General features: G+C 36.0%; 1 protein-coding gene and 1 pseudogene across 10 annotated transcripts in view; both read right to left on the bottom strand.

Moving 5' to 3' along the window:
• Dlg2 (discs large MAGUK scaffold protein 2) overlaps positions 1-22137 on the bottom strand; it is a 1944997-nt gene that overhangs the window by 1460232 nt on the left and 462628 nt on the right. The window lies entirely within an intron of this gene.
• Positions 10496-10823, bottom strand: LOC101603393 (annotated as a pseudogene).

The raw sequence follows: 22137 nt of genomic DNA, 5'->3' as shown, positions 1-22137 counted from the left end.
ATCCTTCAGGAGCACCTGGTCAGCAAAGCCTCCACCCCAGGTCAGTACAGCACCAGCCCCCTGCAATATTGCTTCCCATGGTTTCAGTTTCCCTGAAACAACTATAGTCTGAAAATGATGTATTGAAACTTTCCAAGATAAACAATTCATAAGTTTTAAATTATGCACCCCCATGAGGAGCTCTAATGGATCCAATCAGCACCATCTTGGTCCACTCTGACTCAGGACATGAGTCATGTTGCTCATTATATCTGCCCTGTTGCACTATGTAGGCTTTTAAGCTAGCAGACCAACTGTTTATAATATTGCAATGACAGTGTTCAAGCAACCCTTATTTTACTTAAGAATGCCCCCAACCTGAAGCCTAGAGTTTCTGGGGACTTAAATATGCTCAAGAGGAGCTATGACGTGCTTAATTTCCTTTTTCTCTTTCTTATTATATTTCACTTTTTCACATGTGTATATGAATGTATTGTATGTGTTGCAAGTATACATGCTCCTGTGTGCGCATACATGTGGAGGCCAGAGGACTCATCATCAAGTATGCAGTCTCCCACTGTTTGAAGCAGAAGCTCAATGACTAAGCTAAAGTGGCTGGCCAGTGTGTTCCAGGCATTTGTCTTTCTCTGCTTCTCTAGCATTGGGATTGCAGGCCCCCACACACAGCACATACTTAGATGGGCACTGGCAATTGAACTTGGGTCCTTATGCTTTCAAGACTGACTGGGCTATCTCCTCAACACCAAAAAGCATTTTCCTTAAGTGAAAAGATTAAATTTCTTAGATTTAATAAAGAAAAAATAAATAAAAAGAAAACTGCTGAGATAAAAGTGTCTGTATCATTCTTCTATCTGTCTCAGGCATGGTATCATTTCATATTGTCAGAAGAACAGTTTGTAAAATATAATCTTTTTAGCGCAACAGTCCATATTTGCTTGGCTTTTTATTACTGTAATTTATTACATAGTAATTGTTTTATTATTAGTTGTTAGCCTTCTACTTTGTCTAATTAATAAATTGAACATTGTAAGCATTGTAAAATAAGCACTCCATATATGGGATTTAGAACTGGAAAGTCTCGCCAAGAAGAAGGGAAAGTAATGAACTGCAGCTAGTCCCTATGAACTTAAACCCAGGGGATGAAGCTCTGAGGGAAAGGAGTTCACATTGACACTAAGAATAGTTTTTTACCTCATCTTCATTTCTACACTTATTTTGAGTACTGTCCTTTGTCCTATTTCCCTCAAAAAGTTTGTTTTGTAAAGAAATGGCTCTGTGGGTAAAAATTCTTGCACACAAACACTGAGGACTTAAGAGAGCCTGATTAGCCAAGTTTGATTCTACAGCACCTAAAGAAACAACTGGGCATGACCATGCATGCCTGTTACCCCAGTCCTGTGCCAGGGTGGAGGTAGGGGATGCAAAAGACTAAAGAATCACAAGGGATGGTGATTAGCAAATCTGACTGACGTACAGAGATCCAGGTTCAGTGACAGACTCCATCTCGAAGAAACAAGGTGAATGAGCAGAAGAAAAGGACACCAGATATTCTCCATTTGGCCTCTGCACATGCATACGTGGGATGCACACACACCTATACCCATAGAGTACGTCCACACCACACAACATGTACTGCATACAAACCAAAATTTCAAACTGATGACTTGAAGTCCTCAACTCTCTTCACCTTCTTATTTTGATCTTCTACATAGCCTTCTATTTCTTTAAGAAAACATGAGACCTAGAGCTGGGCATGGTGGCACACGCCTTTAATCCCAGCACTCAGGAGGCAGAGGCAGGAGGATTACTGTGAGTTTGAGGCCACCGTGAGATCCCATAGTGAATTCCAGGTCAGCCTGGGCTAGAGGAGACCCTACCTTGAAAAACCAAAAATAAAAATAAATAATAATGAAAAATAATAAATAAATAAATATATAAAAATAAATAAAAAAGAAAACATGAGACCAGGAGCCGTGTACTCTCAGCATATGCACATCGCACATGGACATGGTCACTAAGTGTAGTGGTTTGATTCAGGTGTCCCCAAAAACCTTATGTGTTGTGAATGCTAGATCCCCAGCTGATGGAGATTTGGGAATTAAAGCCTCCTAGAGGCAGTGTATTGTTGGCAGAGGGTTTATGGGTATTATAGCCAGCTTCCTCTTGCCAGTGTTTGGCACACTGTCTTGTTGCTGTTGTCCATTTGATGTGGGCCAGGAGGTGATGTCCACCCTTTCCTCATGCATCATTTTCCCCTGCCATCATGGAGCTTCCCCTCATTATGTAAGCCAAAATAAAACTTTTTTTTCCCCACAAACTGCTCTTGGTCAGGTGTTTTCTGCCAGCAATGCAAACCTGAGTCACATTCAGTGACTACCATTATCTTTAGTTTACCTGTTATCTATATCAAAGACTAATGGTTACAGTTCATGGGCCAAATCTGTCATTTTAAAGTTTTATTGAAACCAGACCTGTTTGCTTATGTATGGTGTGTGGGCATTTTCATACTATAAGGCAGGATTCAGTTGTTCCTCAGAAATTATATGGCCCTCTTACACAACCCTGGTACTGTATTAAATGTTTTGTGTCTTCCAAAATATTTAAAGTGCTATCTATAAAAATATGCAGGAATTCAAATGAACCCATTATCCTTGACTCTTAACATTATAAATCACATAAAAGTTATATTAAATATATGTAAGATATCAAATTTGGAAATTAATGAATGTTGGTATTCATGATCAACCACAAAAAAAAAAAAATGTTTATAATCTAGTCCTTTACAAAAAGAGTTTGCTACCTTCTAATCTCTACTGTCAATATCTTCTTTTGTCCTAAATAAGGTTACTTCCTTTGCAGGTTAATAATCTTTTTGGGAAGTTTGTGTTTGTCTCAAATTCCCTCCAATTTTATTCTTTCTTTCCTTTTACTTTATAGCATACCTCTACAAAGAAAACCAAAAAATCATTAAAATTAAAAAATAAAACACTCGGTTCTTAGAATAGACAATAAAATAAACTTTCCACAGATGAATAAAAACAAAAATGTAAGCACACACTTTGGGACTAAGAAAAATAATACAGTAGCAAATACAAACAAAATTCATTAATAAGGGAATTATTTTATGTTACTCTAAAATTACTTACACAGTAGCAACTATAATCATAAAATGCCTATTTGTCATAACACCAAAGACTAGTGTTTCAATGCAAATTGTACTATATAGTAGCTGACATGATCTCAGACAAATTACCTCACTGCTGTGAGCCACATTTCTCTTCGTGCAGATGAGAATTTAAAATTCCTATAGTAAAGTGTTTTGAGAAGCATGGTTTATTTTACTATCAGCATTGCTGTCATAACTTCCTCCTCCTGATTATTGATATTTATTTACTACCTTGGGAGAAAACCTGATACATGCCTAAAGGAGTTAAAATGATTTTTTCCTGAATTATTCAAGTTTCCCGTGTGTGTGTGGGGGGGGGGGGACACAGGTAGAGGTCAGATGACAACCTTGGTTGTTGGTCTTTACCTTCCACCTTCTTTTAGACTGCACCTCGTGTGGCTTGATTTGGGCTCTGGGGATCCAAGCATAGAGCCTCACTCTTATGTGGTAAGTGTTTTTACCTGCTGAGGCATCTCCCTATCCCAAGTAGTTACAGCTTAGAAGATGCTTTCCAATCAATACTATGTCCCATAAGAGCTAGGACTGATACAGACCATGTATGTGTTTTTTATTTATTCCCTGAATTATAACTATAGCAACATTAATTGCAGCACACACCAAAAATCCTTAATATTATAGTCTGTTAAGAAAAATGCTCAAATTATAAGATCTACAAAGGTTGGCTGTGCTTAATAATGAATGTCTTGCTTTTAGAATTATATAAATGTCACTATATAAATAATATACCAGCATTACATTTAAAAGAAAACAAGAAGCTCAGCTGTCAATAAATGCTTTCAAAAAGTCTTATTTTACTCTCTTCTATCAGTAAAATTAAAGACATATTATAAGCCTTCATAATTCTTAAAATGAAAATGTGACAATTTTACATCAGTCTCTAAAATCTTAAAAATTATGAGACAAAATAAAAATGGTTAAATTGGGGCTTTCACATATGTCTATACATAGAATTTTCCTTGCAGTTTTAGCATCATCAGAGTTAAACGCAGAAAAATAAATAGAAAAATTCTATTTTTAATCTTTAACATTTTATCTTAGATCTAATTTAATGATCAATAGCTTCAATTCAGAGCAAAAGAGTCTATTTGGGAAAAATATAATTTTATGCACAGTTGCAAAATATCAGAAATAAAACAGGAAACCAGTGATTTTATCTTCTTGTCTACTTTGGTTAAGCCACTTAAAAGTTTTATTAATTATAAAAAAAAACAGTCAAACAAATGTAGTGTTCTTTGCTCAAGAAATTCACTGTTGGAGAGTTTAGAGGACAGAAGTATATTATATAATCTCAACTGCCCCGTATCTGTGATAGAGATACACTGGTAATATTCATGTAGCCTCAATATATGTAGCTAGGTGTCTTTTCTATATTATTTCCCATCATCACTAAGACTTTGCATGTTAGAGAAAATGTGCTCCTTTAACATACAGAATTGAAGTTTAGAGTACAAGTTGGTAATTAAGCCAAGTTTAAGGCAAACTTGAATGAGTCCATAAGGCATACTCTTTATACTATACCACTGGCTTAATGAATGTTTTAATATCTGAGGATTTTCAGCTTTTAAATTGAAATATGAAGTACACAGAGAGAATCTAGATCTTTCTAGGTCTGGCCATATCTTAGTTCCTTTACCTGAAAAGACATCTTTAATTGAACTTGTTCCATTAAGTTCAATAGGGTGATGGAAAGATCAAATATAATACATGAGGAAACTACTGGAAATTAAACAAGCTTAACAAATCATTTATTAAATGAGATACATAATTATAGGGATGAAACATCTCCTCAGCCTGAGAAGCTAAGCTTGCCAGAGAACCAAGATCAAGTCACAGACTGCAAAAAGTCTCTGAAGCACATTATATGCATTGGAGATATTTTAAACATTACAGCTTTCCCAAAACAATCTCAGGGTAAATGACATTGACACTTTTTTGTATCTGATTAGTGCCATAGCAATAGTCAAAGTAGAAGACTGTGTAGACTTTCTCAGAATTCAATCAGCAAAGGTTAAAAAAAAAAAAGTGCATAATGCAGCTCCCAAAAAGCAAATTTCTCACTCCAAAGCAAATTCCTGAAGCCTAAAGGAAATGAATAATTGCCTTACTGTTTGCTGTGTTTTCTCCATAGTCACCACCTACCTTTTTGTAAACATGCAGAAATATTAGTGCCATGGGAACAAGAGGGAAAACCATCTGAGAGCTTGGTAAGGATGCCTTTGTCTCCACTTGTGCTGTTATCTACTTTATACAGTGGCCAAAGTTCCCCTTGGGAAAGAGTACTTTGTGCAAGCATTTTTTTCCAAGTATTGCTGTAGTCATCCCTTATGTATTTTCATGAACTCAGGTTAATCAGAATGCAAGAAGAGAAAGGAGCCAATGAGTCCTCCTTGGGGCAAGAGCATCATGTAAATATATTAGCAGAAATTTGAAAAATAAGAAAAATTAGATGGCAAATATTTCATAGGGTGGCAAATATTTCATAGGGTGGCAAGAAAATTCCTTATTTGGTATTAAAAAAGAAAAGCTACAATAAATACATATAAGAGTTAGTCATTCTGTCTTAAATGGTTACTTTGAAGCAATTTAAAATGAAATAGATTCTGTAACTGTAGCTTTTCCACTATGGCTAGAAGAAAAATACATCCACTCATCATGTCTTGACAGCTCCACGTCTTGTGCACACTCCAGCATATGAGAAATATTGGTAAATTTATTTTAACAGAGAGGACTATAAACAATTTTTTCCTCATTAAAAGTTCAATTCTGAGTACATAAAACCATTGACATATGGCCCCAGGCTCTGACCACAGTGGTTTTGTCAGACTTAGTCTTGGATAAATTTTAGATACAAAAGCCAAGTGCAGATTTTTATATAAATACATGCTAATGTTGTAATTGAGATCTAATTACTGTGACAGAAAATATTAACAATTGAGAAATTTGGTCATTCTAAATGAAAAATACTGAAACTTTATGGAAAGACACAAATGATGTGCAGATATGCTATAGGTTTAAATGGGATCATTTAATGTAATTAAAATATATGGCATGTCCATCACATAAAATTAATATTATTCTAATAAGAATTATTAAATCTTTTGATAGAATCACTTCTAATATGTATAAGGTATATATGGCATTCTATTTTTATATTGAAAAAGTTGGATAAATTAGTAAGTGTTTTAGAAACTAATGATTATTTGTTATTGATTACCACATCACACTCAATTAAGAATAGATTTAAAAGGTCTGAGGAAAAAGATCAGTGGGTAGAGCCACTGACATGTAATCATAAGAACATGACTTTGGATCCCCAGCACCCACATAAAGTCTGGCATGACAATGGTTCATCTGAATTCTAGGTCTAAGAAAGTGGAGACATTAGGATGCCCTGTCTGGCTAACTAGCCTAGTCAACCAGTGAGTTCTAGGTTCTCTGCAAGATTCCATCAAAAAAAAATAAGGTAGACTATGATTGAGGAAGATACCCGACACACACACACACACACACACACACACACACACACACACACACACCTGAACTCTGCAAATGCGTACACATGCAAAAAGAATAGATTTCAGGTAGCTTTTTTAATAAATTTAAATAATAAGAGAATTTAAAAATTGAAAATACATATTTGGAAATGTTATACTCTTAATATTGAAGACTTACTTAGGCATAATTTCAAAACCAGAAACCAAAAGGAAAAATAACATTTCAAAATATTGTTGTAAAATGTTAAAATTTTTGGCAAATAACTGTCAGTAAAGTGCTTGCTTCTCAAGCATGAGGACCTGAATCCAATCCTCATTATCCATGTACAAAATGACAAGTGTGTTGGTATGCACCTATAATCCCAACACTGGGAGGCTGACACAAGAGGATCCCTGTGGCACCATTGCCAGACAGTCAAGCTTAGTTAGTAAGGTTCCAGCAAAGGAGAACATCTGTTTTTTTTTTTTTTTTAAGATGGATATTGTATCTGACAATGACTCACTCTATTACTATCTTAACACCACACACACACGCACACACATACAACATGTACACAAACATGTCACACCCCCACAAAAACATGCACACATACATACTTACCAGAAAAAGTTAAAATTTTTGGAAGTATAAATAAATACAGCAAAAATAAGATGAAAAACAATAATAAGTCAGAAGTAATTTTCAAAATTAGGTGGCTGAAAGATTCTAAAATTACAAAATCTGGAAAATGAGTAAATAAAGAGAATGGTAGAAAAGAGCAATTAAAGAGGAAATGGAAAGATTGATAAAAAATAAAGTACTAATCCCAACATCAAATATAAGCAAGGAATATAAATAATAAAAATTAAAAGCACATTAAGAATATCTGAGAAATTTATAGAAATGACTATTTCCACATAATTTGGTAGACATATAAAGATGGAGATTTATGGAAGAGAAATCTGATGGTATATTTTAAAGCAATGAACATTTATTAGGAAAAAGTGGCTGCAATTCACCATTACCAAAACTTTTTTTGAGAAGTCCAATGTGATTTTACCACGACTCTCATTGAGGAAACACCATTTATGAAGTGCTAGTGCTATAGCAAAACCCTGATAATGTCTGCCAAAGTGAGAAATTTGAAGAAGCATTAAGCACTTGTGAGGAACAACCCAGAGCTTTCTACTGTCCACACTCCGTCTCTGACAATTAGGAGATTAAACATGAAGAAGCATAGTGGTTAAGTCCTGTTGTCAATTTGCTCAGATTAGGAATCAAGTGACAAGCCCCTTGGGCTTCCAGGGGTGCACTATAACAAAGCTCTGAGAGAACACAGTTCCATGTGCTGGGTTACGTGTGCTACAAACTGGTGAGTGCTTTCAACTTTGCTGCCTTTGCTGTCCACTGATCATGACACACAAGTGCATCTACCCTGTTTCAACTACCCTTCAGGGGCATTGGAATCCAGTTTCATCAACCTTCCAAGGGAGACTGGTAACCAGTAAATTCCCAGGAATCCTTCAAATTTTCAGTGCCAGATTGGGACTGCTAAAGCAGTCAGCATTGTGAGTTTATAAGCTAACAGATTTCTTAATGTTCAAGCCTGCAGACAGCCATTGTTGGCCTGCCCAGCTCATATCCTGTAACCTAATCAATAAACCTTTTTTAAAATATAAATTCTTTCTACCAGTCTGTTCCTCTAGAGAATACAAGAGGAGAACTTTAGTCCTCAAGATCTTATTAATCTGGTGGGTAAGAGGAAAGTTGTCTATTGAAATTTTTTATAATATGTTCCTAAATGAAATACAATTTTCTAAATCTTTAATTCAGGAGAGTGATAAAATAGAATTTTTACATGTTAATAAAATATATTAACATGTATTCTACCCTCAAATGATTGAGGCATTGTATGGATCATACATATGCTTTCATTTGTTCTTTCCTAAAGATGTACTCACAGGTGGATCAGGGAACATAAAAGGGTCTTATTTTGTTTAATAAATTTTGTCCCTGTTATTTTACTTAGGTTCTCTAAGTAATTAAATGGAATAGCTTAGTTTTTTAAAAAAAGAAACTGTTTAAAATTTATTTTTATTTTATTTGACAGAGGGAGAATGGGTGTGCCAAGGCCTTCAGGCTCTGCAAACAAACTCCAGATGCATGTGCCACCTTGTGCACCTGTCTTATGTGGGTCCTGGGGAATCGAACCTGGGCCCTTTGGATTTTTAGGCAAGTGTCTTAACTGCTAAGCCATCCCTCCAACCCAGATTAGGTTTTAATAACTGTGTTCAGGCTGGGTGTGGTGATGCACACCTTTAATCCCACACTTGGAGGCAGAGGCAAGAGGATCACCATGAGTTCCAGGCCACCCTGAGACTACATAGTAAATTAAGGTCAGCTTGGGCTAGAGTGAGACATTACATCAAAAAAAAAAAATCTGTTCAGATTTTGTATTTCTTCTGATTATTGACTTTTTATCTAACGCACCAATGTTTTTGTGTACTACTTTGACTTTCTTGGAATTTCTGATTGTGTACCTAAGATGAATGTTACACTTATGATTTAAATAAAAAAATTGCTATCATTTGAATTGGGAATGCCCTCTACAGGCCTGTATGACAAAGGCTTGGTCCTCAGCTTGGTGCTGTGGGAGGTAGTAGAAGCTTCAGGAGTAGGAACCAATGAGAGATCTTATAGCCAAGACCATGAGATGAGTAGTTTGCTCAACCACATGCAACCACCATGGTATACTGTGCAACCATGGTACTAAAGAGTGGACCAACTGACATGGACTGAAACTTCTAACATTGTAGGCCCAAATAGATCATCTCTCTTAAGTTGTGAGTAATAATTGTGATAATAATAATAGTAATTAATAGAAATAAAGTTCATCTGTTTATGGTAATACAAAGTTGACTCACCCAATATTTGAGCTGCTTATATCACTATTTTATTTAACTATATGTTATAATATTCAAAGCAATGTTAATAGGAGTAGCCAATGAGATTTCTGATTTTATTGTCATTATTCTAAATTTTTGTTAGTTATATTGTTTGATATTGAATTCAAATAAATGATACCCATCACACTGAGAAAGTTTCCTTCATTGCTATATTTTTAAGAAATAAATAGATTACTGACCTGAAATGCTTTCTCTTCAGAATCCATGTTATGAAATTTTATCCTATAGGATTCTTTTAAAGAACATATGAAGACAAGTTTTGTAATTTTAAAATATGATTATATATTTACAGTTGATATTTTTGGTATACTTCTTAAGTCTGTATAACTTATTACTAAAGATAATGGATCATTTTCTTGTTTCCTTTTCTTATTTTCTCTCCTTTTCTAATTGGGATATATAACATCTCTGGAAAACAAATAAGAAAATTCATTTTACTATCCTCTCAAGTTGGTTGAAATAATAAAGGAATTATTTGTTCCCTAAATGTAAAATGAAGCTAACCTATAAAGCCATTTGTAACTGGTACCATAGAGAAAGAAGTTTCACTCTGAAATAACCATAATATCAGATGAAAAAGAAAAATGAAATATCATGTATTCCAAAAATAAATACATAAAAAACATGTGCATGGGCTAGAGAGATGGCTTAGCAGTTCAGGCGCTTGCCTGAAGAGCTGAAGGACCCAGGTTCAATTCCTCAGGACCATATAAGCCAGACAATAAGGTGATACATGAATCTGGAGTTCATTTCCACAGGCTGAAGGTCCTGGCACACCCATTCTCTCTGTCTGCCCCTCTCTCTTTCTCTCTCTCTCTCTCTTGCTTTCCCAAATAAATAAATTAATTAAAATGTTTTTTTTTCACAAATACACTTTTATTTATTGACTTTTCTTAAATCCTTGAAGGGTACAGCATCACTTGCCTTCTGTGTCCAATGTCCTTGGCAGGAGGATTGCTTCGGAATTTGGCTCAAACTGTGCCACTGTTTCCATGGGCCCAAGTTACCTTTCCCCAGACTACTCTTGTTTTATTTTTTGTTTTGTACATATAAGCACATCTCCTGCCCAAGTAGAATTCAGTTTCATCTTGGGCACAAACACCTTCCATTTTAAGAAGAGCCATGTGCTCCCTTTGCTTCCAGAGACCCCACCTATAGCCAGCAAAAATGGCCTTGCACCAGCGCCTTCTGGACATATGCCTTTTAGAAGTCCTGTTCCCAGGAGGCCCGCATGGGAGCCAAAATGGCAGAAAAGAGCTAAAATATTTTTTAATGTGGGAAAATTTTAACAACCTCTATAATTTAATAATTAATGTTTTGTATAGTTAAAATCTTTTATGGATTTCTCTCTAGTAAATTTTAGTAATTAATATTTTATTACAAAATCAAATTCAAATAAATGCATAATAACATGATTTTATTTTGAAAATATTTTTTCTTCTTTTAATGTACTTCAATGTATCTATTTCATTTTTCTTACTTTTATATTTGTGTGCATGTGTGTAGAGTATGTGTATGGTGTGATGTGTGATGTGTGATGTACAGTGTATGCATATGTGTGTGCAGGTGCATGTGTCTCATGGGTATGTGTGCAGAAGCCAGAGGAGAAAGGAGATTTGCCTGGAAGAATGCAGGACAGCTATACTGACATATGCATAAGCAGAATTTACATATACATGAAATTATAATATTAATTGTATTAGAATAACTTTTAATTACCGATTTAAGTGCTAAAAGTAAATTATAGTCCACAATTTTTAATTTTAACTAGTTATGTGGATGTGCTACACCATGTACAACCCTCCAAGTGAAACGGTCAGAAGGAGGCAGCCTTTGCTAATGAATTGTACCAAGAAATGGCTGGGTTGAGGTGGGAGGGAGAGAAGCTGCAGCGGACGACTCAGTCCAGACTCCTTAGAGGCTATTTCTATGCCTTCAGAGAATCTGGCACCACATGTCCTACCAAATGTGCCAGTAATTGAGACAAGAAAGCTTTCTCAATTTCACACATTTCTTGCCAAATGGAAAGCAAATCACAACCAATCTTGCAAGTTGTAAAAACAACAAAGGAATGAAATATTTCAATGTACAAAGTTTTTCATGAATAATGAGTAGCTGTGTTGAGAGTAAAATTACAAGATAAACAAAATGGCGTCAGTTATTCTATTATTATCAAAAAATGAACTGTATTAAAATTATGTTTTTCAAATAAAGGCAAGTTTCCATTAAGGATTCCCTTTAACTACTGTTCACACACTGGAAAATCTTCTCTGGAACTCATTCCTAGTCAGGAAATTCTATAGCACTTGTAAAGGCTAGCATGCTATCCACCCTCCATTCCAAAACATTTGTGCTAGCAAAATCTCTACACACATCTGATTAAGAAGTGACAGAGGGCTGAAGAGATGGCTTAGTGGTTAAGCACTTGCATCTGAAGCCTAAGGACCCTGGTTCAAGGCTTGATTCCTCAGGACTCACATTAGCCAGATGCACAAGGGGGCGCACGCGTCTGGAATTCGTTTGCAGTGGCTGAAAGTCCTGGCGTGCTCACTCTCCTCTCTCTTTCTCCCTCTTTCTCTCTCTGTCTGTTGCTCTCAAATTAAATAAATAAAAACAAACAACAAAAAAAGTAAAAAAAAAAAAAAAAAAGAAGTGACAGAAACCAATATAAAGCCTACACTTAATTTCCAAAAGATTTTATATGGCTTATACAAGACATTTCAAACTTCCTTCATTGCTGATTAACAACAGTATAGCTTTTTATATTTTTTATTTCTTGTCTTGGGGTTTTCTGTTGTTACTGCCCTTGAATCCAAAGGTATATACTCATCCTATGAAAGATTCTCAACCTAAAAGTAGAACATCCTCCAGTCTCCCACTCATAGTCATAATTGTTGGACTTTAGCAAAGGAATTTAATCATTCTGTATCAAGTTCCGAAGTTTCCAACTATATGCAAGAGAAGAGAAGAAAAATTCTTGAACTATTTTGTCTTCTGGATGAACAAAAAGTAAATAATACCTATTGAATACAGTCCTCAATGAATGTCTAGTAGGTCTAATTAACATACTAATTTTATTGGTATATCAAATTCTTCCTTCTTTTTCGTTAAATTCAAACACTTTATATTTATTTTTTCTTTAAAATAATTGAACACTTTGTAGTTGCATGAAACCTAATGTTCATCTCATGAGAGGTTTAATATATTTGAGTGACATTTGAGTGTGATTGATGTAAAGAATTTGGGGAGGTGACTGTTCTATCTCCAACTACAAGAGAGACATTCAGTCTAACAATATTGTCCTCAAGCTTATTGGGGGGTCATTATTTGTGGGTGTAGAGCTATAAATTATTATTGGAAAGTTTTCAGATCTTTTTGCTAAGTTAAACAGTCTACAGCCTGATTACAAAAGAGAAGAATGCAGATGATAAAGGTAAACCAAAGTCAAAGTCAATGAAGCCAAGACAGGAAAACAAGATGAATCCTAACAAACTTAACGATATTCTTAAGAGGTTCATTTTCCAGCCAAGGAACTGGAAGTAGTTTCCTCATGAAAACCCCTGAGTCTAGCAGGGAGCACTTAAAAGAGCTATCAAGTCAGCATTATCCTTCCAGAATCTCCTCATAATCTGCATCATGTCTCTTGGCTGACATTTCTGCCTCTCTCTCTCTCTCTCTCTCTCTCTCTCTCTCTCTCTCTCTCTCTCTGTGTGTGTGTGGTAGTGTTTATGCCCTGACAGATTATCAGTGCCAGTCAGAACATAAATACCTCTTTGGTATCTCAATGACTCCAAAGTTTGATTATGCACTCATTTTCTTGTGTTATCCATGATTTTATTTCTCATTATCCTTGGAGCCATGTATTAGAGTATTTGTATTTGAATTAAGGTAAAATTCCGGGCCTCAAGCCAAAAGTCAACCTCAATGCACCAGTGACTACATAAATAAGGACATATAACTCTCCTTTGATATGATATATGGGTTGTTCTGTTCCTCACAAAATACAGAGGCTGCTTCATAATAGTGGTCCTTCTGCTTCTCCCTTGGCACTATGGCTCTGTCTGATGTTTTGGCTGACAGCAAGCAACCAAACTTTTGACCTACTCTGAATGGAATTCTTGGTACTATCTGAGGCCTGCTATTTCTCTCTTATTGAGCTCTTACAAAATGTGTTCAGGTTGGGACAGAAAAGAGAATGAAAACTTCCTCCTGACCCTTGGGAACTAGCTTTTTTTTTTTTTTTTTTTTTTACAGGTAGCACCAATCAATGAGTCCACCCAAATAAGGTTAAGTACAATTCAAGTAACATTAAGACTATCTCTAGAAAATACATCAGTTTCTACACACTCCTACTGCGATCCCTATCATAGACACTTTGGTTGGGCTGACTTTGACGGGATACACCTCATTTGGTACTTCAACATACTTAAAAGATCTATATGAACACTCAGTACTATTCGGTGGTATTATTCAAGTATTTTTTGAATCATACATACAGAAAAGGTAATTCTAGGTACCATCTTTACCATTAAAATTAAAATATGTTACTTTTGGCACTTATATAAAGAAACTCACTCATGATAAAAGCAGTTCAGAAAAGTAATTTTGATTTAAAATATATGGGAATTTCAAAATTAATCTAGATTTATTGGGTGAGGAGAGACAGTTTCTAAAGTAAGTGAAATGTGTTTATCTTGTTCATTAACATAGACATAATACAACTGAAAACATCACAATAACGTGACTCATATCGTGACTCATATCTGGTTATATGGCATAGTAGTTATAATCTGATTAAAGAATCAAAACTGTTTCTGAGACAGCAAATATATACAAAACAATATTTCTAGGATGTAATTTAAGAGGATACAAATAGGCATCTGAGTCCTCATTCCCCTATTTGCCTACAAATGATCCCACCACATGCATGTAAATACTGTGTCAAGCCTGCCCATGAATGACTAAGATGTAAAGTCAAAGACAGGAATGCTCTTGAGATACAATGCCAGACACCTTGTGATTCAGATTCTACTTGAAACAGCCTGAGAAATTGGGCTAATCATCAGTCATCCCACAGAGAAAAATGAGGATCTCTCTTTACACAAAGAGGAAAGGAATATCCACAGATCTTTTTAAGGGCTGAAGCATACTGGAGCTTGTCGTCTCTGAAGGTCTCAGAGACAATTTATAGGGGATCACTTAATTTCAATGCTTAAACATAGAATGGATACATTTTTACTTTTAACTAAAAAAAAATACTCTACTAAGATTACTAATAGAACAAGTGGTAATTCCTGAATATTCACCTCTAAACCATATACAAGCATTCCAAAAGATAATTTCTTTAAAGCATTATAACAATCTTGTGGAAAAGGTAATGTCATTCTCAGTTTCAGATGAGGTAACTGAGATACTGAAATATTGGTGAAGAGAAAGAAAGAGAACTCACCTCTGCCTATTTTTGTCAGTGCATACTGATACTACAAATTGTTCTAGATCTTTATAACACCTCTCCCAATATCAACCCCACTAATTAGTGAATGATACTTTAATCAATGTAAATTTGTTTTCTAATACTGTAATTCAAGAATAATATCTCCACAGAATAAAAAGGTTTAAGTAGGTTTTTATTAAGAAAATGAGATCATATGAAGCTGAAGAGTTTCTTTACAGACAAGCATATAATAAGCAAAGCCAATAGAATACCCACAGAATGGGAAAAAATATTTGCAGGTTATCCAACTGATAGAGGCCTTATCTCTAGAATTTACAAAGAACTCAAAAGTCTAAACAATAAGAAGACAAATACCCCACTCACAAAATGGGGCACAGAGTTAAACAGGCAATTCACAGAGGAAGAGATACAAATGGCAAACACACACTTAAGAAAATGTTCATCATCCCTATTCATCAGAGAAATGCAAATTAAAACAACTATGACATTCCACCTTACCCCAATAAGAATAGCCAACATCAAAAGGTAAAATGAAAATAAATGCTGGCGAGGATGTGGAGAAGCAGGGACACTCATTCACTGTTGGTGGGAATGCAGGATGGTACAACCACTTTGGAAAGCAATATGGAGACTCCTGAAAAAGCTGACTATAGAAATACCAACAGACCCAGTTATACCATTACTGGGCATCTACCCTAAAACCTTCAAACCAAAAGCCAGAGAGATTTGCTCAACCATGTTTGTAGCAGCTCAATTCGTAATAGCTAAAAGCTGGAATCAACCCAGATGTCCATCATTAGAAGAATGGATAACAAAGATGTGGTATATCTACACAATGGAATTCTATACAGCAATAAGAAAAAATGACACAAAGAAATTTGAGGAAAAATGGTTGAACCTGGAACAGATCATTCTCAGCAAACTTACCCAATCACAGCAAAAAAATCGACACATAGTCTCACTCATCTGCAACACCTAACCTGAATCTGCCCAAGATGCCTTACATACCCAGCAAGCACCTCATGGATTAGATAATAAGATGGATGGGAGGGCGGGGAGGGAATCGAAGGGTGGAAAACAGTAATCCGGACCCAAACGGCAATGGTACCATAAAATTCTACTTCCTAAAATGCAGACCAAATGGCTGAACCTTCACTAGACCCTTACAGGAAACACCTGAACCACAAGACACTGGAGAGGGTAGGATCAAGACTGACCTAAATCTCCTACATCTTCCCTCCCTCCCTCTCCCCCTCTCCCCTCTATCTCTCTGCTCTCTAACTCTTATATATTAGTTATGTTTTTCCTCAATTTCTTAGTGGACACTGACCTGTAACCCCCACTTCCAGCTTGGGCCTACCATCCACAATGAGCTTTTGATCAGAGAAACCTACAATGACAGACTTCTGTCAGAGTACTTGATGACCCACCAAAGGCCAGTGGTAAGACCCTATTGCTGAAGACTCCATACGCAGCTGACGCGTAAAATGGAATGACATGGCTGGAAGCCAGGAGAGAGTCAGTCCCCAGACAGTCAGCGTGTCTAGTGCCAGAAGGCGCTACATAGGCGACTGGGGGAAATGACCAAGATCTGTCCAAGCAACACATTGTTTAACCTAATTAGCAACAAATAACCGGATGTGATGCCCACACAAGTGCAATAGTGGTACACAGCCATGGTGAGGAACCAATTGCTCTTGATTTGGCTAACTGATCCACTCAGTGGTACTAGACCCATAGCTGGAGCTGGGAAACAAGTCAGAACCATACCCAAACACAAGCCCACTCTACAATATCAAGCTACCATCAATCACAGGGTATAAGACAGCCTACACCTATCATACTGTCTATCAAAAAAGTAAGTGTTATCTCAATTTTCCGGGTGCTGACTTACACTCCGTTGGAGAATCTGCTTCTCTTTTCCAGATAGGTGCAGATCCTAAGAAGAGATCTGCCCCAACATACCTCAAAAGGGGCCCAACTGAAACTAAAGACAACTGGCGAAATAAGCAAGGGTGATGTTTTCCTGTGAACCGGATACCAGCACAAAGGGGAAGGAGACCAACACAGAGAAAAATTAACTCCTACCAAATCAGAGAGCCAGAGCCCCAGAGGCCCCCAACACCTCAGCACTGAAGCATACCAAAAATGAACCCAACATGGCTCAGGGAAATTTTGCAGAAGAGGGGGCGGAAAGAATGTCAGAGTCACATGTTGGGTCATGATTTGCAGAGACATTTATCATACCAATGACTGGGGGCTAACTCCACAATGCACGACCCATTTCCATTAACAAGGATTGTCTAATGGGAGGGGTAGATCACAGATGAGTCTAAATAATGGTACCAAACTGCCTGTATTTACTGAAAAGAAAACTAATAAATTAAATTTAAAAAAAGAAAGAAAATGAGATCAATTAAAGTGATTAATAAATAAAAGGTTTAAGGCTAGAGAGATGGCTTAGTGGTTAAGGAGCTTGCCTGCAAAGCCAAAGGACGTCAGTTTGGTTCCCCAGGACTGACATAAAGCCAGATGCACAAGGTGGCTCATGCATCTGGAGTTTCTTTGCAGTGGCTGGAGGCCCTGGTGCTTCTGTTCTCTCTCTCTCTCTCTCTCTCTAAATAAACAAATAAATAAATAAATAAACAAATAAAAATAAAATATTAAAAAATGTTCAAGGAAAATAACTAAAAGAAACAAGAGAGCTGGAGAGATGGCTTAGGCTTAAGGCACTTGCCTGCAAAGCCTAAGGACCCATGTTCTACTCTCCAGATCCCTTGTTAGGCAGATGCACAAAGGTGAGGCAAGCACAAGGTCACACATGCCCACTAGGTGGCGCAAGCATTTAGAGTTTGATGGCAGTGGCTGAGGCCCTGGCAATTCTCTCTTCCCCTCTATCTTTGTCTCTCTCTAAAAATAAAAATTAAATTAAGAAAAAAAGAAACAAGAAAACTATATTATAAAGCCACTGTTTCCAGTATGTTCTAGGTAGGACAAACACTGTGGAACATGATTGTATAACTTCAAATTAAATTACTCTCTTGACATATGGTTTGAAAATACAAAACGAGGTCCGTGTATCTATCAAGCTGAAACATCAGAATTCTCCAATGGTACAATTTTAAAAATAGTATTTGATCTTTCTCGTTGTACCTGAAACATTCGGAATTTGACAATCAGCACTTTCTAATTCTATAAAATCCCTGAAAAATATAAAAATATGGTATATTTATGTGACTTTTCCTCCATTTGGAGTTCTGTCATTCTTTTAAAACTGCTTTAGGTATTGTTTCACATGACTTCTAGAAAGACACTGTCCCAGAACATTATGATTTCTGCTTGTTTCTGCTTAACCTTCAGTATGCTGTCAGGCTTTAGTTTATTCAGAGCAAAGGACCTGAGGAAATGGATTTCTCCTTTAGTCCAGCTTTAGACACACTCAGTAGCCACAGTCAAAGGCCACCTTCAATTATAAATAGATGTTACCCAAATGTCATCAGTCCCCAAAGCATACAATTTCTCATGAATTAACTTCAATAACATATCTAGTGTATGCTCGGCATAAGGCAAATGATGAAATACATTTTTTCTACTTATATCTGAAACTGAGGCAAGATTCATTTCATATTTAAATTCCCTGATCACTATTTCTAGTAGAATAACTTTTGGTCTGTCATTTGAGATTCCTCAATCTTGTTAACATCATCCATACAAGAGAGGTAATATAATATGCACCTCATGTTGTTGTAATGAATATTATATAAAGCACTTATATAACAAAGCCTTAAGTGTGATGCTGCAATAAAGTAGGACAATAATTAACATTCATAGGGATGATGATGATGTTTAAATTAGTACAGGAACAGATATAAAGAGGAAAGTTGGAAAACTAGAAAACACAAATATGGGCTGTTTAATCACTTTAATTGATCTCGTTTTATTAATATGTTATAAACACCTTGAGGATTTGTTTGGTTTCTTATTTGGCTCTGTGCCTCTAATATCTCCCAGGATCTAGTGTCTGGAATCTGGTACACACTCATTAAAGTTGGATCAAATGAATTCTCATAGATGGTGTCTAATGGGAAGTATTTGCAGTCCAGATAATCAGAACGAAGCTTCAGTGTGTTTTCTCCTTTGGGTGCTGGAAAGAAAACTGGGAAGGGGGCTGGACAGAGGAAAAGCAGTTGAATGAGAGAGTTCTATGGCAAAAAGAAAGAAAGAAAGAAAGAAAGAAAGAAAGAAAGAAAGAAAGAAAGAAAGAAAGAAAGAAAGAAAGAAAGAAAGAAAGAAAGAAAAAACTAGGCATGGATCCTGAACTCAACATGTATCAGAATGTATCTTATAACTGCTTATCTTAGTGTATTTTTTTTTTCTGAAAACTCATTCAATGTATAGTTTCTGAGACAGTTCTATGGGCTTTTTACTTGAAAATAAATAAATAGATTCTAACACCATGGAAGATTAATTCTAAAAAACTGGATGGAATTTTCCCTTTGAAGTCTAACAAGGATAAAGGAATTGCTGAATTTTCCTAAAAGTCAATGTTAATATGCTTTTAAACATTAGTTATAACATGCTCAATTCAAAACACAATGAGACAATACAAACAAATGTACATGATCTAAACACAATACAAACTCCAATTTATTATCCACAGCACCATGTAATGCCACGTCATGCTTATTACAAGTACAGGTATACATCACATCTGACTATGTATGATCCAAACAAACATATATATTTATGAAAGGATAATTAAGTCTCAAAATAATCTTGACAAAATGTTATATCCACAGTGACCAGAGAGACTACTCTGTATGCCCTCTCTGGAGGAAAATATCATTATTGGAGTAGTAACCAACTGATACTTCGCAATTATTGCTCTTTCTTGTGAAATTCATAACCTTACTGTGTCATTTGGCACTGAATCTAATAAACTGATAGCTGATTAGAAAGAAATATATATAGTCTCTGTCTCAGAAAGTATAGGAACACTTATACCAGCACTATCCTAAATACTTAATATATGTTCATTTCATTCATCAATGCGTTTTATTCTCTATGGTATTTCTTTCCACATACAAATTCACTGAGAAGATTTTAAGAACAAGTAAATACAGTGCCCAAAATCTAGATAATGCTGTAAAGTAGTTCCTGCTATTTTTCGTATTTTATAAGTAGAGTAACTAAAATAGAGATTTTCAAAATGACCCTCACTTTATCATATAGTATAATAGGCAGAGATGGATTGGTTTTTTAACTATTTTATTATGTTGTTTCTCAACCTCAGGGCATATGTTGAAGGGGGTAGCTAGACCAGTGTGAACAAGATTTTCCCATTGAATGAAAATCCCAAATGATTTTTTATATCCTGTTCATTCTAGATGCCTAATTCTATTTTCTTTTTACCAGTATTTCTTGGATATTCTTATTTAATACTATCTTTACTAACATTAGATGTCTTTATGAAGAATTTGGAGAGCCTAGGTCCCTTTGTTGGTAGTACAGTAGCAGTGATAATATAAGATAAAATAACCACTCAAAATTTTGAAATATAACAACTTATTAGATTTTATTGAACTAGCATAGAGATGATGAAAATAAAGGTGGCATTCTGTTTCTGAGACTTATTATAGCCATCAGAAATATTCAATAATACATGTTAATTATATGGGATTGTGAAAACTGAATAAATCCCAGATAATCGTAAGTAGGAAAGTGACATCTTTTCATTAAAACAAAAGGAAGAAGGAAGGAAGCGAGGGAGAAAGGGGTGGAGGGAAGGAAAGAAAGAAGGAAGGAAAGAAGGGAGGAAGGAAGGAAACCTAGAGGCTGAGGAGTTACCTTGATCAGTAAAGTTCTTAACAGGAAAATACGAAGACCTAAGTTTAAGCTCCAGAATCCACATTAAAAAATCTAGGTGTGGGTGTGGAGAGATGACTTAGTGGTTATGCGCTTGCCTGTGAAACATAAGGATCCTGGTTCGAGGCTCATTTCCCCAGGACCCATGTTAGCCAGATGCACAAGGGGGTGCATGTGTCTGGAGTTCGTTTGCAGTGGCTGGAGGCCCTGGAATGCCCATATTCTCTCTCTATCTATCTGCCTCTTTCTATGTCTGTCATTCTCAAATAAATAAATAAAAATAAAAGCAAAAAAAAACAAATCTAGTTGTGGTGGCATGTGCTTGGAATCTCAGCACTGAGGAAATGGAGACGGACTATAGGCTCTCTATCCAGCCAGTCTACCCTACATGGTGACTTTCAGGCTAGTGAGAGATGCTGTCTCAAAAGTAAATAAATAAATGGACAACGGCACCTGAGGGTATACATACATTAAAATTAAAATGCACACACACACACACACACACACACACACACAAAAAAAAAAAAAAAAAAAACCCTCTGGCTTCCCACATAACAAATGCATTTAAGAGGCATAATACAAGGTAAGAACCAGGTTCTAGGATAAGTAAGTGGTCTCAATTAATGATGGGGTAAATCTGCAGTAGTTAGGATTGATTAAATGGGGGCATTAGTAATATAGGGAAGAAAAGGTAAATATTGTCAGTTTCTTATCTAAGCATTTGAGTAAATGAATGTACCATTCACATAGGCAAGATTGAAAGATGACCAAAAGCCAGGCATGGTGGCGCACGCCTTTAATCCCACCACTCTGGAGGCAGAGGTAGGAGGACTGCCGTGAGTTTGAGGCCACCCTGAGACTCCACAGTGAATTCCAGGCCAGCCTGGGCTAAAGTGAGACCCTACCTCGAAAAACCAGAAAACAATAAAAAGAAAGATGACCAAGTTTCTATGTGTAAAAAAACAAGAGAGAGAATCAGATTAAGAAGTTGAAGGGAGGGATCTCAGTTCAAGGTCAGAGTGCTTGCCAAGGATGTTGGAAGCCCTGGGTTCAATCTCCATCAGGACAAAAAGAAAGAAGGAATAATATTTATGATTTATTTGGAATATGAAGTCATTACATAGATATCAGGTAGATAATATGAGAATTGTTAGTAACATTGAAGCTGAAATGAGACTTACTGGAAAAAG

The sequence above is a fragment of the Jaculus jaculus genome, chromosome 3, assembly GCF_020740685.1.
Source record: "Jaculus jaculus isolate mJacJac1 chromosome 3, mJacJac1.mat.Y.cur, whole genome shotgun sequence".
Taxonomy (NCBI): Eukaryota; Metazoa; Chordata; class Mammalia; order Rodentia; family Dipodidae; genus Jaculus; species Jaculus jaculus.
Note: the sequence above shows the minus strand (reverse complement) of the source record. Positions and strands in the feature narration are given on the sequence as shown.